A 16,299-nucleotide genomic window follows, 5' to 3' on the forward strand; every position below is an offset into this window, starting at 1 on the left:
ATTTATTGTGTTTGCGAATGCACGTAGATGTGACAAGTAGATGTGAGAATGGAATGCTGGGAAAATGCAAAGACCCCCATGCAAAAAAAAAAAAAAAAAAAAAAACCACGGGAATGAATTTACAGAGCAGTTTGAGGCATCATAAAAGACATTCTGGAGGAGGGGGTGCAGAAGGATTAACAGCTAGGAGACAGCTCTCAGCACCCCTTTGCAGCTGGAGTTCCACTCACGCACACGCATACAGTAACACACACAATCAAACACGCACACAGGGCTTTGCTACTAAAACAAACTCGGCGGGAGAGAGGGAGCAAAAGAAATAAAGTGCAGGACGGATGTGAGAGAGCGGGAGTTCATGGTGTTTACGCAGGGTGGCAAGGAGGGGGGAAAAATTCGCAATACGATCCCCGTGTTTGCGTTACCCCTGCTAATCTGACATACGACGGGGAAAAGTGGATTCTCTTACCGAAAAAAGCCGCGGTTGAATATTTGTCTTGTAAAAAGAAACATCTGGCTCAGCGCCTTTTGTAACGGGGAAGGAGGGCGACGTGCTCAGTGCCAAATTTATTTTTCGAATTAACGTTTAATTAAATCGAAATGAGCGCTCGGCAGTGTGGCGAAAGTGGGTTTGTTTTTACGTGCTGTGGAGAGCGGAGGGCTCGGATGAATGCTGGGGCCGGGACCTTGGAGGCCACACAGGAGGTGCTGATGGTGTGAAGTCTCTCCTGTTTTCGTTTTGGTTTCTAGAAACACCTTGGGCTATGGAGAAGTACCCATTGTTCCTCCTTCACCACCCAGCCCACCAAAGTATGAAGGAAAGGTTCAGAAGGCTATAATGGTATGATATATAACAGTATCAGAATCGCGTCAGTGGTGATTATCATTGCTATGTAGAATCAAAAGACTCATTGGAGTAGGTCTGTAGGTATTCATTGATGATGATACATATTTATAAATGTATGTTGACTGCCCTTAATGTAAAGATGTAATGTTATGTTATTGATTCTGGTAGCTTTTAGTACTTTTTACTAGTTTTTGTCGTTTACTAAATGTAATCTGAATGTTTTTCTATTTCAGTCAAGATCAGGGGCATTCCAAATACAAAAAAATGATTAAAAAGGAGCGTAATGTGGTCCGGGCACTGGTCTGAAAGCAATGGGCTTAAATTCCTGGTAGGACGCTACTGTCATACCCATTGAAGAATGAGTTGTGTTGTATCCTCCACAGCTCCCCCGTTAAGATCTAACTATACAAATGGCTCACAGAATGATGTGTGGGTACCTGCTGGCACAAACACACTTAGCTCTGTCCTCAGAGCCAGGACGGGGGGGGAAATAAATTACCTGTCAGCCGCACCGGTCCAGAACACCATGTCCAGGACCCAAAGATGTAGCACCAGGGTGTCTGCCAGCCACCTCTGTCCCAGCACCAGGCTCCCGCTGCCTGGCTGTAAAAAAGCCACTGAACCTGGGGGATAGTCTTACCTTTCCATCTGTAACGCATTACTGGCCCCAGCACACCGCCCGCCACTCAAAGGCCTCTTTATGGAGCCGTCAGCAGTCCTCTGACTGTTTCCCATTAAAATATACTGGCTGATAGGGCTCTGTTACATGGGCTTGCACCTCAGGAAAATCCGCCTTTTCTTTTGCAGGAATCTGAGCCCCCTCACAACGCAGCTGCTGTTGCTCTTTTTTTTATGAATTGCTTTTGTGCTGAGAAGGTCTGTTGGGGGGGGCTGTTGTTGTCACACACTTTCATGTCTTCATTCATTAATTCCCTTTGCCGTGTACTCCTGTTTCTCCCCCACCCTCTCTCTCCACCGCTCCTACTCCAAACCCACTCTGGAGTAATGGGAATGAAACTGAGCAGTGCGGCAAAATGAGATCAGTTGTTTATTTTTCCTCCTTTTTGCCTTTAAATGTCAGTCTTCCTAAATACACCTTTCATTTACACATTTGTTTTTTATTCCCGACTATGTGCACAGTGGCTTGTTTCTAAGATGAAGCCTAAATGAATCATTCAGACGTCCTGTGTGTACCATAGTGTGAACAGTAAAACTCAGAGGAGTGGAAGATGGTGAGATGGGTCAGAGAGAGGACAGAGGGGTCTCTAAGAGCACTGACCACAGCTCTACACATAAACAATGTTTTAAAAATGGAAGCACCGGCATTTGGGGAAATGTTTTTTTAAAACATTTCTTAAAACACTGTGGTTTTCAAAAAACAAATAAGTGTGCTCTTAGCTTTGAGAAAAATCCCATTCCCATCCTAATCCCAATTCCATTGGGCTGTTATTTCTCATACATACCTGTATTTGATGCAAGTACCTCGACTACCACAGGCTGTTTTCACTATGTGCCTCATCTGCTCGGCCCAAACAGTCTAGTCATGTGACGTCCTGCACAAGAGAAGGGTTTTGGACTCTAACAGGTGTCAGATCTGGGCCAGCCCAGGCCAGCGGGATACGGGTTCCACAATGCCACACCCAGCTCAGTAAAAAAACTCCTGAGCTGAGTTGCTGAGAAATGCAAGACGAGGAGAGGACATGGCCCACTCAGGCCAGGAGAGCGGTACTTTCACAATTCGTTTTGTTGACGTAGCCAAATTAAGACACAGATGGACATGATTTCACACCCCCACACACACACACACACACACCTTTTCCATGTTTTTGAGGTGGTTGATGTTTTGGAAATCATGTTGTTGTAACTACTGCACAGTTCGTTTGCTCCAGCTGTGGATTTCATTGTGGATCCGCTCACTCCCTCTGTTACACTCACCTTTCCTGCCCCGCTACTCTGTTCTTACTGCTTGTCCTGATACAGCACAGTGCTCACCGCCAATATGCAGTTTCACAGGCAGAGAGATGGTTTACCATCGTGCATTACAGTATTAGTCATGGGGCTTGGATAACCACTGACCTGTGGCATGTACAGGATAACTTAGATGTCATTTTTTTCAAAAGGAAAATTATGACCGATATCCATTTTCAAAAGCTTTGGTAACACGACAGACAGAATAAAATTATGGCGGAACATTGTTATAACTAGTAGTAATAGTTTCGGTCGTCCTTATTTTGGGTGACTTAAATTGCGTACATTTTACATATCATCTGTTCATACCGCTGGATAGTTGCTGAAGCAATCGGAGCAACTCAGATGATGACTGACATACCTTGCTCCTCTGATAAAACACTTTGCCAAAGAAGATACATCTCTTGGTGCCCTTGATGTGAGCGTCAGATTGCAGCCGCAGTGGAATTTGTAAGTGTGAGTTTTTTGTAGCTGAGACTGGTAACAAATTCTCACTGTGTTTCAGAGGAGACGGGAAGGGTCCCAGGAGGTTCAGCTTTGAGCTCCCTCATCAGAGCAGACCCTCACAACTCCTCCAATTTTGCATTCATGTTTTATTTTTAACTTTGGTTTTCTCATCAAAGGGAAAGGACCCATTTCACAGGCCACTGCGGGGAATGGAAGCGCGCTGTGAATAATGCATTAATAATCGTCAGTGCAGCGGGTTTAAAAAGCCTGAGAAAACGGGACGCGTTACTGAGGTCACAAAGCTCGCTCAGCTGCTCTCTTGCCCCTTTCCTGATCTCCGTGACTGCGGTGCGGTTGCGCATCTTTATATTCTATACCACTCTACCCCCACTTCCCCAAATGTGCATGGCTCAGTGTTGTTTTACTGCAATGACTGAAGTGGCAATCAAGAGGAAGTCTCACTGAGCTTGTAACTGCTGCAGTGGGAGTGAAAAGCGGTGTTCAAGTAGAATAAAAAAAAAAAAAACACAGCAGCATCTGAAAAAGAGGCAGTGTACTGCATCATTTAGAAAATATGTGCTGGTGATAACATTATTGCCTTTGTGTTAGAAACTTGGTTTCTTACCAGCAGTATTTTTATTTTAGCTAAAACAGAGAAGAATATCAATTAAAACAATTTCACATATGAAGGAATAAAATAACAGTTTACACACCTGTGGTTACATGAAGATAATCACAATAATGACATACTTTCCATCTTTAGTGGAGCCATGTATCTCTCAACACCCCTAAGTGCACTTTATTCAAGGCCCAAATAAAGAAACGTGTTTTGAGGTCTTGTATTATGTGCCGTAGTTCTTAGTGTGTTTTTGTAGTTCATGTACTATTGCATTTCAAGTGCTGTGTAAAATCTTATCAGCACAGCGAATCTGTGTGAAGGGAGTTTACATGATGTACTATTAGAAAAATGTTTCCTTTGCCTGACTTTATACAGAGGCGGATCACCCCAATGGCTGAGGAAATGACAGTAAATGGTATATCCAAAACGTCTTAATGTACCTCTAAGTGCCGAGGATGACAGTGTGAACTCTGAACTACCATACTCATGGAACTTGTGTTGCTTGACATTTTCTTGATGCAGATATGTTTTTTGAATAGCGTATGGCTGGCTTTTGACCAGATATGTCTATTACAGACTCTAAGAGTGAGACATAGACTTAGTAGTCTGACTGACTGCTACACAGAACAGGTTTGTCTGATTGAAAGGGGAAGCAATAGGAAGTGCTCTTGGCCATTCATTTACTGAAAGGCCCCAGAGCTGTTCTAAAGGATATGTGGGAGGGCCCTTTATAACATACAATAAGAGCTGTCCTCACGCATGAGGTGGTGGCTGCTTGGGGCAGACCATAGTTTGTCGGTTGAATCATCGTGACACATTTAGAAACACAGGGAGATGCTTGAATCACATAGTGACCAAAATAAGACCGGGATGCCTGTCTCTGAGTCCCCAGAGTTCCCATGGAGCACCATTCCAGTGAATTTGTACTGAACTGTGTTTTTTACTGTTGAAGAAACTGGAACCTGTTTTGCTTGAATAATACATTTACTTCTCTCAGCTGGGTGGTTGTGGGCCAAGCACACACTCACCCAAGCATGCTTGTAGAAGGAAAAGATCGTGGGTAAATTAACATTGGGTTATGGAACAAAATGGAGCATGGCTCAGTGTAGAAATATTGTACCTGACATGGGGCAGGTGGTCTGGTTGGCATTGAGCTGTTTGTGTGGCACAGAAATTAGATCCGAGAAGCTGGGAGCCAGCAGGGAGCCTAGTGATAGCCCAGGAATTCAGGTTTAAGGTCAAATGGCAGGGGAGCAAGTCATCTCACATGAACTCATACACATACACAATCACACGCAAACAGGGACACATCTGCATCGTTCTTTCCCAGCAGGATTAAGGTTTGGACCTGCATTTTCCCAGTGGAGATGGTTGGGCAGTTCTACCTGTACCACCAAAGAGCTCTTTTTCAGTAAAATATTCAAACTGACAAGAGGTTTTCTCCAAAACATGCATAGTTTTTGATCACTTCCATTAAAATGCAATTTCGTACATTTGTAGGGTACCATACATATCGAGGTAGGAGTATAAGACAAGGAACCATCCTCCCACAACTGTCTCACACAGAAAATGAAAGGGGCTCCCAAGTGGTTTAGCTGGCCAAGTATCAGTGCAGGTTAACCCCTACAGCTCAGACCCTGGTCACATTCAGCCTGAGCTGTGTCATTTGCCAATAGTGGCCAGGAGTTCCTGGTGGCTTAACACAATTGGACTTATATCGCTGGGATAGGGTGGGGTTTATTGGCTGGGATTTCCTCGTTGCAATGCTTTTGGCACTGTGTGTGACTCATTAACCGTCTATGAGTCGGTCAGGTGGCAGCCTGGAGATGCCCCTATTCTCTGTTTGGAGTGTGCAGCACTGCAGGACTTATAGTGCGAAAAAATAGCTATTGAAAAACAAGAGTGCGTGTATGTTGGGGGTTTGCGTTTGCTGAACTTGAAAAGGGAGAAAAAGGGAAAAAAGTGTTTACTAAAAAAAGAAGAAATCAAGCACTACATACAATATATATCAGAGGATGTACGTTTTTTTTTTTACAGCTTTATAGGTCAACGAGTAGAAAACTCTTTGAGACGGTATTATTTTCATTGCTGCAGTTTCCTCCAAAAGATATGTGTCTGGCCATATCTGCAAGCAATGAGTATAACAGCAAATAATGCAACAGACATGTACAGCAACACCTAATACATACACACAGCTATATATGTATTCATGTATACAAGCTGACTTGATACATGGCATCTAATAGGCATGCTACTTGGACAATGCAAATTGCATAGTTTGACAACTTAGAAATAATGGATAAATAAACCATAATTTCCAGAGCCACCTTGAAAATTCTAACCCTTTTTCCTATTCTCGTCTCAGTACATGGGACACATTCAAAAATTTGATTTTTATATGGATATTTACACAAAAGTAATCATTTTTATTAGCTAGCAAAATTACCTCGCCCATTCTGCCTTTGAGATGAATAGCCTCCTGTTTTGCTGTGCCATGAGAGTGAACAAGCTGATGATGTAAACCACGTAAGCTATGGTAACGGCAGTTGAAGCTGCACAGTCCAACACGCCTTTCATTTTATGTTAAAAAAAAGGTATAAGCAACTGAACAGTGAACACACCAAATGCCCCCTTGTCCATTCAGAGAGTTTTGGCTGGAGATGTACATGAGTAAGCTAATGGGTCAGGTTCCCCCTGACTGGTACGGGGTTACATATGACCAACCAGTGTACCAGTGGGGAGAGGCTGTGCTGGCTGTGCATCCACAGATCCCAAGGAGATTATGAGCACACCCAGTGGGCAATAAAAGCGGGTTGGCGCCAGAGCAAGGCCTGCGGTTTCACGTTATCGCATCTGTCAGCAGGAAACGGGGCCGGATTAAGCGGACAGGGGGTAACATCTTGTTTGTTTCCCTGTCAAACCCCCCTCAGCTGTCACGGTTACTGCCAGCACTGAGAACCGAGAGGGGATGGATGGGTCTCAAACCTCCCAGGTTGCATAAAATAGTCCCTAAATTGGCTTTGAAAAACAGATAGAAGGCAGACAGGACACCGCTTTTTGTGAATAGCTTTTTGAAAATCTCTCTCCATCTTTCCATCTCTTGTCTTTCCATCCAATATGATGGCAAGAGTTTAATTCCATAACTCCATTCCATAAATCTGTTTGTCAAACCATCCTCTTCTCAATACGACCACTTCTAACACTTCGATGTTTAACGCTTAACCTTTAATATTTTTAAAGAGCAGGTAAATTAAACAGTGCACAATGGTTATTTGTCAGTGTAAAACATTTTTTTTGTTATAATTTCCTTCTTTTGCGGATGTGCCTTTTCCCAAAGTCGCTGTTGAAGCCGCTCCGGTTCTGCCCCACCCCCAGCAGATTTTGACCCAGTTAATGGCAGAGCCTCAGGACTGACACAGCTGTGCGCTGATCTGTGGTCCGCTGCGCGGTCACACGGCTGCGTCTGGTCTGTGCGCGATCGACGGGGCGAGACTCGCTCCGTGTGGGACAGGCTGAGGGCAAAGCGCAGCCACAATGAGCCCATCCCAGCCTATTGTACTTATAGCACTGCGGGGCATTTTGTCAGAGCTGTGAGCTGTGGAAGGTGGCAGTGAATGGCTCTGAGCTGCCACTGGGTGAAGTGACGCAGATGGACAGACAAATTAGGGATTCGCCCAGTACTGTCTCCTCTCTCAATGTCAGACTGTGGAGACATACGACAGTTTCAACCAGGGTTAGAGCGACCGATTGAAGGTTATGGAGTGACTGTGAATTAACTCATCCAACACAGGCCTTTAATGTGAAATGCCCCATCTTATCCCTCTTTGGCTTAGCTTTATCAACACAACCAACCTTAGAACAATTATGTCATCCTAAGAAACTGAATTGGTGAAATTCTATTGGCAAAACCAGAAGCTCAAGTTCATCAGCAGTCTTGACACTTTTTAAGGCACCAAAAATCATTACAGAATATTTGATATATTGCTCTTGGCCCAGTGTGATGGTGGCAGGGTATGGAGTGACAACGTAAATTCTGATTGCATGTGTTTGACCTGCCATCTATAAAGATGGTAACAGACTCCACAACCATGTATGTTTTTCCTCCAGTCATGCATGTTAGCTAGAGCAGTGGGACTAATAAAAAAGTTGACAGCTGTATTGACAAACTCAGCGCTAGACCCCATAAATCCACCAATACAGTTAGCAAGCCTTCCAGATGCTGATGAAAGCGTGTTGCAAGCAAACAATTTAAGCAATGTTCTCATGAGGAAAAAGTACGATTGGCCTACATATTAAGAAAAATCATCAATACCTATGACCTCAAACAGGACAAACAAAGGATAATTGGATTAGCTGGTCATTTAGTCGTTCATTCATACTCCGGTGCCTGTGGCTCAGAGCCAGTCTTCTGGTTAAACATTCCAGGTGGAAACGGCTCTTTGAGACCCCAGATCACCCCCATGCTTCCTCTGCATGACAATACTGCTCTCCAGGCTGATAATACCCTCTCACTTCCTCCCTGATTGTGCTATCTAATCCATTATCTTCTCTTTGTCTCTCCACCGTCTCCTCTTAAATTCGTCTTGGCCAGCTTGGCTCCAGCTTGTAAATGAACTCAATTTAAATGGCTATGTTGATGTGCCCAACATGTGAAAAATGAAAATAGAAAAACTGTGTGCACTGTAATTGCAACATGCTAAAAAGGGTTAAATGGTATGTAAAATAAAATTAATTATGAAATCTAATTAATTTTATTTTAACCCCCAGAAATAGAAATGTCAATTTGTTTATTTGATCTTAGAATATCTATATCTCTCTTTTGCAGTTTTGTACCATTGCACACAGCTTTTCTAGACACAGTTACATGTTAGTTTATGTTTTGATTTACTGCTTAAACAGGTGGGCTTCTCCATACCATATTGATTCAGTGGAAAGACAGTTATTATTGAATTCCAAATAGCATTTCTTATTTTGTGAAACATTTTGAAGTCTGTAATTCAAAATGTACAGCATCTTCACAAGGGCAGCAGTGTAGTGAAGTAGTAAGAAGCAGGGCCTGTAAGCAAAAGGTTGCTGGTTCAATTCCCTGCTGGGGCTCTTGTACCTTTGGGCAAGGTACCTACCCCACAATTTCCTCAGTAAATATCCAGCTGTTTAAGTGTATAAAATTGCCAGTAATGTAATATAAAAGTCTAAAAATCTACTTAAATAATACAAAAGGTTTACCTCTCATGAAAAAGTACAGGAATGGAAATTGCTTATGATGTTAATTAAGGTGCACTATCCAAAACCTGTAAATAATAACATATTGAGTGAGCTGTTGTGACTGTTCAAAATGCCCACCAATCCCACCCCCCCCCCCCCCCCCCTCCCCAATGTACAAACACCGCAGAGCAGTCAAGAGCCTGTCACTCTCTCTGTGGTCTCCTGATACGAAAGACCTGAAAAGAAACTGAAGAGGGTGGGGGGGTTGGGGGGGGGTGGAGTGCGGTGGTGATGGAGTCATGCCAACCCACTCTCCGAGTCCTGCTGCACCCACTGCGTGCCGGCTAAGCCGGAGCAGGCGTCGCTAGCCGCGGTGACAGATTCCAGCCGGCCCGGCAGGCGTTCTCTTGCATTCCAAGGCCAGCTGGCAGACGGACTGCGTGAGGAGAAGACCTTGTGACTGTTCTGAGGTCTCCGTGCTCTGACACACCCAGGTGACTCCTGAATGGGACCAGCAATGAGGGGCTGCCTCAGCTGAAGTCTGAATCACCTTCAGTGGCTCCCCTTCATCTGGACCTGCGGCAGAGTATATCCGTACAGTGTACCTACAGTCAAGAACTTCAAAAGCATAACGTATAATATATAGCTCAGTAATGTGTGTATTAGATAGTGTGATCAATATCTACTACAGCATCAGCCCATAGCAGTTAAATGAACATGCTGATTTTATTGTGCTCCACCTCGTAAATGTCTTATTTTGCTCTGTTGAAGTGTACGAATCGTTGCTGTAAATACATTGTCATGGGCTTTGTTAGCTTTCTGTGCTTTATTAGCCTACATGAAATAAATTGTAGACCTTGTAAACATTTCTGTGAAAGTAGCAAGTAAATAGCATGACAGTCTCTCTCTTCAAGATCTGTGTTTTCTTAGCAAGTGTAATGCCTTGTTTGGTTAAAGTCATTCACACCAGTGCATTAGACCATCAGGCAAACTCATACACGTGTAATAATGAGCTTGAAAGGATCAACAGGTCCTTCACTGCTTCAGATGTATGGCTTCCTGGAGTATTTTGCATAGGAAGTCCTTCTTTCCTTCCCTGATGGCTCTACTGAGTACTGAGGTGTGAACAGGCAAAGGAAGCTTAATGTTTACTCACTGTTATTGACCACAGGCTTTTGTGTTTTCGTGAGTTTTAACAGGCATGAGCCATCCCCCCTGCCTTGTCCCTGCTGTTCCTCTTTCCTTAGATCCCTTGGTTCAATACAACATCACACTGGCCTCCACATCAAAGGAAATATCCGTGTCTGCCTTCTCAGGCTTGGATTCAGGTGAACTGTCAACTTCTCGAATTAGGTAGAACTTCATTTCAAATACAGCAACATAGGCTCAATTAAATCATGTTTTTTAGCTTCACACGTGTAAATATCTGAGGATTATGTATGTGTACCTGTGTGGTCATCAGTTTAGAGGGATTTGGTCCCTTGCTTTTATAAGCCGTGATAGCCTTATCACACTTACACAGAGTGCATTTACTGCTTTCCTTTTTACATGCACACATAATTGAATTTCTTTGACAGGCAGCTTGTTTTGGCTAATGGCCATACCTATATCTGCAACCAATCTTTTTCCACTATGTTTTTGATATTCATATCATTATTTGTTGAGCTCTTATTACTTTAGCTTCTTTTCGGGGAAAAACGTAATTTTTTTTACTTGATTATTATTTTATTTTATTATTTGGTGGTGCTACCAAATAATTTTTTTTGCATCAGTCCAGATTCCTGTTAATTTTCTACTAAATATACCGAATACAATAATAGATAATGAATAGCAATAGGTACTATTATTTGTATTGCCAGCATGAACCCATTACTCTTAGGATTGACTTTCCAATGTGTTATTTGCCTTGTCTGTCTGCCACCTTTTCTCACTGAAGGTAAGATACCAGAAATTATGATTGACTCAGATGAATGTTCTATTCAGTTAATATTAGTGGAATGCAGATTTTAAATAAAGTTTTTTTTATTATTATTAAAAGCACAGGTGCAAATATCTCACTCCTCTGACACAGTCTCTCAGTTCGTGCTGTACGGCATTAGGGGGTCAATGCTATAGGAGTTGTAGTGTGAAGCACATTTGTTGCTTATACCTAGTGAGATGCCTCATCTGTGTGCTTGGCGAGATTGTGAATGGGCTATGAAAGGCTTGTGAGAAGTGGTGGTGGGAGGGGTAGGACACAGTCAATACTAGCTTAGCAGCCCCTAGGGAACCAGTGTTGACAGGCTTCCAAGAGCTTTCAATAAAGAGGAAAACTTACTCCCACAGACCTTTTTCTCTGCATCAGCGTGTGCGGGAGTAGGTTTCCTCCTTTATTGAATGTTCTGAATCAAGGGAATTTATTACTCTCAGTGCCAGCAGCATTATTATTGACGGCCTGTTGATTTTCTTTTGAAGGCTTCCAGGAGCTCCCTGCCAGAGGTTAACACAGAGAGTTCAAATGTCATACAGCATGTGGCAGAGTGCTGCCTAGCCTGCTCTGATCTCTCCTAAACAACAGTAAATAAATAATATATAGTAAGCAATACTGTAATGCAATATTGTAGCAACAGATCTGTTAAAGCTTCAGTTTTCATGAAGCTCATCAGCCGTGACTGCTTTTTATTGAGATCCAGGATTAAAAATCTTTAATCAAACAACTCACTATGGGTTTGTTGTTGAGTTCTGAGAAGGAAATGCACATTGAAAACCAATTAATTTTGTTAATGACACTTGTCTTAATGTAATAATACCTGCTTAATGTCCCCAGATCTGGCTGAATGGCATTGTGGATATTGCATGGGCTATGAAGTGAACTGTATTGTAGTGAGAGATTGAGAGAAAAAGCTGAATCTGCACAGAAAGTGTGGGAGGCAGAGAGCTCAGCACGGTGACTCATTACTGTGGATGGATGGAGATGACTGGGAGTTTTGGGATTCCTGACTGTGCCATCTCTCACAGGCCGGCTTTGTTCAGCAGTGACAGTTGTCTCAGAAGATGGTGAGCAGTTTCCTTACCTCTCCCCCAATACTGCAGGACAGCTGACATGCACTACCTCACACTTCCAGGAGGGGGCATTACAGATCAAAACCGATGATGGACAAACAATCTCTGTGATGCCTGAAGAGATTAAGTAACAAAATTCAGTGAACTCTAACTGTGGTATTACTAGACCTGCACATTATACCATTGCCTTATTCAAAGGGTCTAACTGATCCACTTAATATCATAATTACACCAATTATTCGTGCAAGAATCCATTGGTAGTAAAATTAAATATACACATACTGTATCTCTTGCAAGGCAAACACTTGGTCGACTATATTCAGACCCTTTGTGTGGCATTGCAAATTGAGCTCAGGTGCATCTTGTTTGCTTTGATTATCCTAGAGTCTCTAGAACTTGTCGCTTTTTCATTATGGATTATGTGTGTAGATTGACGGCCAAAAGAATACATTTAATCCATTTTATATTAAGTCTATACCACAACAAAGTGTGCAGAAAGTGACTGTCTGAATGCTTTCCAAAGTCACTATATAAACCATATCCTAGTCTCTGTGGATTGTTGGCCATGTTAGATTTTTGTAAAACATATTGGAGGTGACACAGAAGCTCAGCTCATGATGTCATCCATTATAGCAATTCTACTCAGATAATTACAGTTATTTACTATATTTATTCACATTAACTATAGTTATTCACAGTTCTACCTTATCCCAGGGAGCTTATTTTTATTTTCACATACAAACTGTACAAATATGGTACAGACGTCTGTAGAAAAATTACAAGTTACTGCAGCAACAGAATCTGGTAAAGGACCTGTTATCTGTGCTTGTAGTCAAAAAAAGTCAAATCACACACACACTGACACTGAAGGAAGACCACAGCTCTGATGTATCAGGAGAGTACCTTAAAGCCAGGATGTTAAACGGAAATAAGGTCAAAAACATGTGTGGAAATCAATACAGAAAATACATAAAATAATGTAATTGTCTCCGTCATGTATAAAAATGACTCTTAACTGCCTTAGTTAAGCTGTAAAATGTATAGTCACAACTGCAGTGTAGCGTAACAGTTATCGTATTCACAGGTTTCAGTTAAATTCAATGCCAACTTTAGACCGCAAGCTGTTGTGTTTCACCATAGGAATCCAGTGATTTATTTACCACTGTGATGATTAAAATGTCATTGAGGCACGGTGCTACAACAATACGTTATTTGAAAGATATGGATGCTTTAGTGTACTGGAATGTACAGCACTGGGCAGCAAAAAAAAATGACATTTGAGAGGAAACCTCAACTTTCAGCAAGGCTACCATTATTTAAAAAAGCAACACTGATTTATTTCTGTGCACAGCATCTATAATACACAGCGTCTAAAAGAAAGTCATGTATATTTACACCTGGTTCCTTCTGTTCCTCAGTCTGCTGCAGTTTCTGGGTTGCCTGGTGTACCACTAGATCAGGCAGCCCTCTGATGAGCACATCTGACAGGACGCACATAAGATCTATAATTAAATAACCCATGGGATAGCTTTGATTCCTGTTGTGGTGCAGCTCTGTGGGTTTTGGAGCCGGGTGCTGGCGTGTATACAATTTGAGTGGTCTGAAAGGCGAGTAATGGGGAACTGCAGAAAAGAAAGGGGGGGGGGGGGGGGGGGGGGTTCTGCGGCTGGCGGCTTCACAGACAGAATAGGAGCTCTCAGGATGCTGTGCCGCACACAGGACCTTGTAACAATAAAGGGGGTGGGGGTTGGGGGTGTGTAAGGCTGGGGCTGCACTTGGCAGTAAGCCAGCATGACTTTTAATCCACTTCTTAACAACTACTTGTTGCCACACACACACACACACACACACACACACAGAGCCCTGCTCGTAGGCCTCTCGGCAGCAGCCTTGTGTGGGACCCCAGGCCTTGGGGATTCGGTGACTGCTGCGGCTAAGTGTGTGTATGTTTTTAAAAATAGGATTAGGCCACCCTTAGGGTCGCACTGCGAGTAAAGGGAGCAGGGCTGTTTTACAAGGCGGGGATTAGGGTGGCCTTGGAAGCCGAGATAAAGACACGGGCCCGTCGCTCGGGTGTCAGGGTGCGACTGAAGCCGAGGGGAGGGGAGGGGGGCAACGTGGTCCCGAGTGTGCACACAGCAGGCGGAGCAGACAGACTGCAAACTCCTGACGTCCATCTCCACCTGTATGTTTGATTGACAAGTACTTTCAATTGATTAAAGAATATTTTGACTTTCACGCACACATAAAAATCCTTAATCTGTCATTGCATTATTTACTGTGTCAGTCAACAGATATTCCACTGCATCCTTGCCCCTTCAAAACAATATGTGAAAACACAGGTCACTCACATGAAGTTTTAGAGAATGCATATCTTTAATTTAAGTAGTTGCTCACATAACATATACTTTACACTTTATATACTTTGTGTCCTATATACTGCATATTATATGAGCAACTGCTTTGAGACACACAGTTTCCAGGGCCCACGAGTGAGTGAGGATATAGTGGTGAAGATGGAGAATGTTCAGAATGTCGACACCTTCTGACAGCAGGGACCCCGGCAGCTCCTGTGAGGCACAAATCAGACTAGAGATATTGAGGGGAAGATCGTGGCCAATACCAGACATTGCTGCAGAGTTGCGGTTTACAGGTGCTGCTGTACTGTTAAAAAAAAAAAAAAAAAACAACATGCTTTACAGCACAAAGGTGCAGTTTGCTGCATGAATTGTGTAATCATTTGTATTATGCTTTAACAACGTACCCCATCAGACTTGTATTCCCTTCAGACACTAAACCTAAACCAGCATTCAAATCTAGCGATTGAATGGAAACAAATTACCAATCTACAATTCATCACAAAACAACTCCTGCAACAGGAAGCCCAGCTCATCAGAGCACTTTGCAAACCAAAGGACACATGTTTAATTCATGAATTTATACATTTAGGAGAAAAAGACAGGAGTTCAGACCTCTTGAACACAGGTGTTCGAATAAGATGAAAGGGTGACGGTTGCATCATTTTCCCTGGAATTGCAAATAAAATGGTAATGGACGCCATAAAGCGGACAGGCTCTGAAAGGCAGTTTTGGGTAACAAGGACTTTGATAAAGATCAGGGTCGGACTGGCAGCTGGTGAGAGTGAGGCCGTGTCAGAGAGTCAAAAGGAGTAATGAAGGCAAGGTCTGAACTGGGCCCCCGAATTCTCTAACCTCTGTGGCAGACAGGTGCCCAGATGGAGCAAACCACTCTCAGGGAGACCTTCACCCAAGCTTGAAAGCTCATCTGTTATTTTACCGTGATCTTGACTGGGTAATAGATAAAAAAAGCAAACATTATAATAACACTCCACAGGACAATACCAGCATTCTTTCCTTGTGAATTTAAACAGATTTCAGATAACTCGACTCCTAGCAACTCCTAGAATGTGAATGAATCAGTATTGGTAAGTCTATTATTGCTCACATGCAGTCAACAGTAGTGTTTCATACAGTCATTCATTATGTGGAATTCGTTCGGCGGCAGTCGCTCTAGGTGTTATCCTGGTTCACTTCATCTGCTAATTTTAATCGTATTACGCAACCTGTAGAACTCTTAAAAAATGGCACGTAACCGTCGGGCTCTTTGCAGTGTCAAACCCCCAGAGGACGAGACGCGAGGGTCTGCGCTGTTGATTACGCACGCAGACGCGGTCATGGAAACTGTGGAGCCGTCACCTCGTTACGCACGGCATTACCGCCTCACAGCTAACTCTGCCTCTCCTCACGGCATCACGCCCCCCTCTCCTGCCACACGCAACGAGGCCCGCGCTGTGGAAAGTCTGGAAGCCCCTACGCGGTGGCCGCGGCGGACTGGGGCCGGGGTCTAATTACCCAGCAGGCACCAGCCACCGGAGGGGGCCCCAAGAAAAACAAGTGTCTGCAATGAAAGTGCGGCGTGTGTTCAGAGGGAGAGAGAGAGAGAGAGAGAGAGAGAGAGGGAATCCAGCACTCAGACGCAGACAGCGCCGCGAGCATTCCGCACGGTTAATTGACCAAACCCCCTTCAAGACATCACAAGTTCCACTGCACTTACAAAAGCCGCTTTCAGGGCACAAAAAGAAGAAAAAAAAAAAAAAACATCATGAGCTTTGTCTTATAACTCCTACCACCAAGTTTCACACCTCTGTTGGGTG

This window comes from Megalops cyprinoides, chromosome 9 (genome assembly GCF_013368585.1).
Source record: "Megalops cyprinoides isolate fMegCyp1 chromosome 9, fMegCyp1.pri, whole genome shotgun sequence".
NCBI classification, from domain to species: domain Eukaryota; kingdom Metazoa; phylum Chordata; class Actinopteri; order Elopiformes; family Megalopidae; genus Megalops; species Megalops cyprinoides.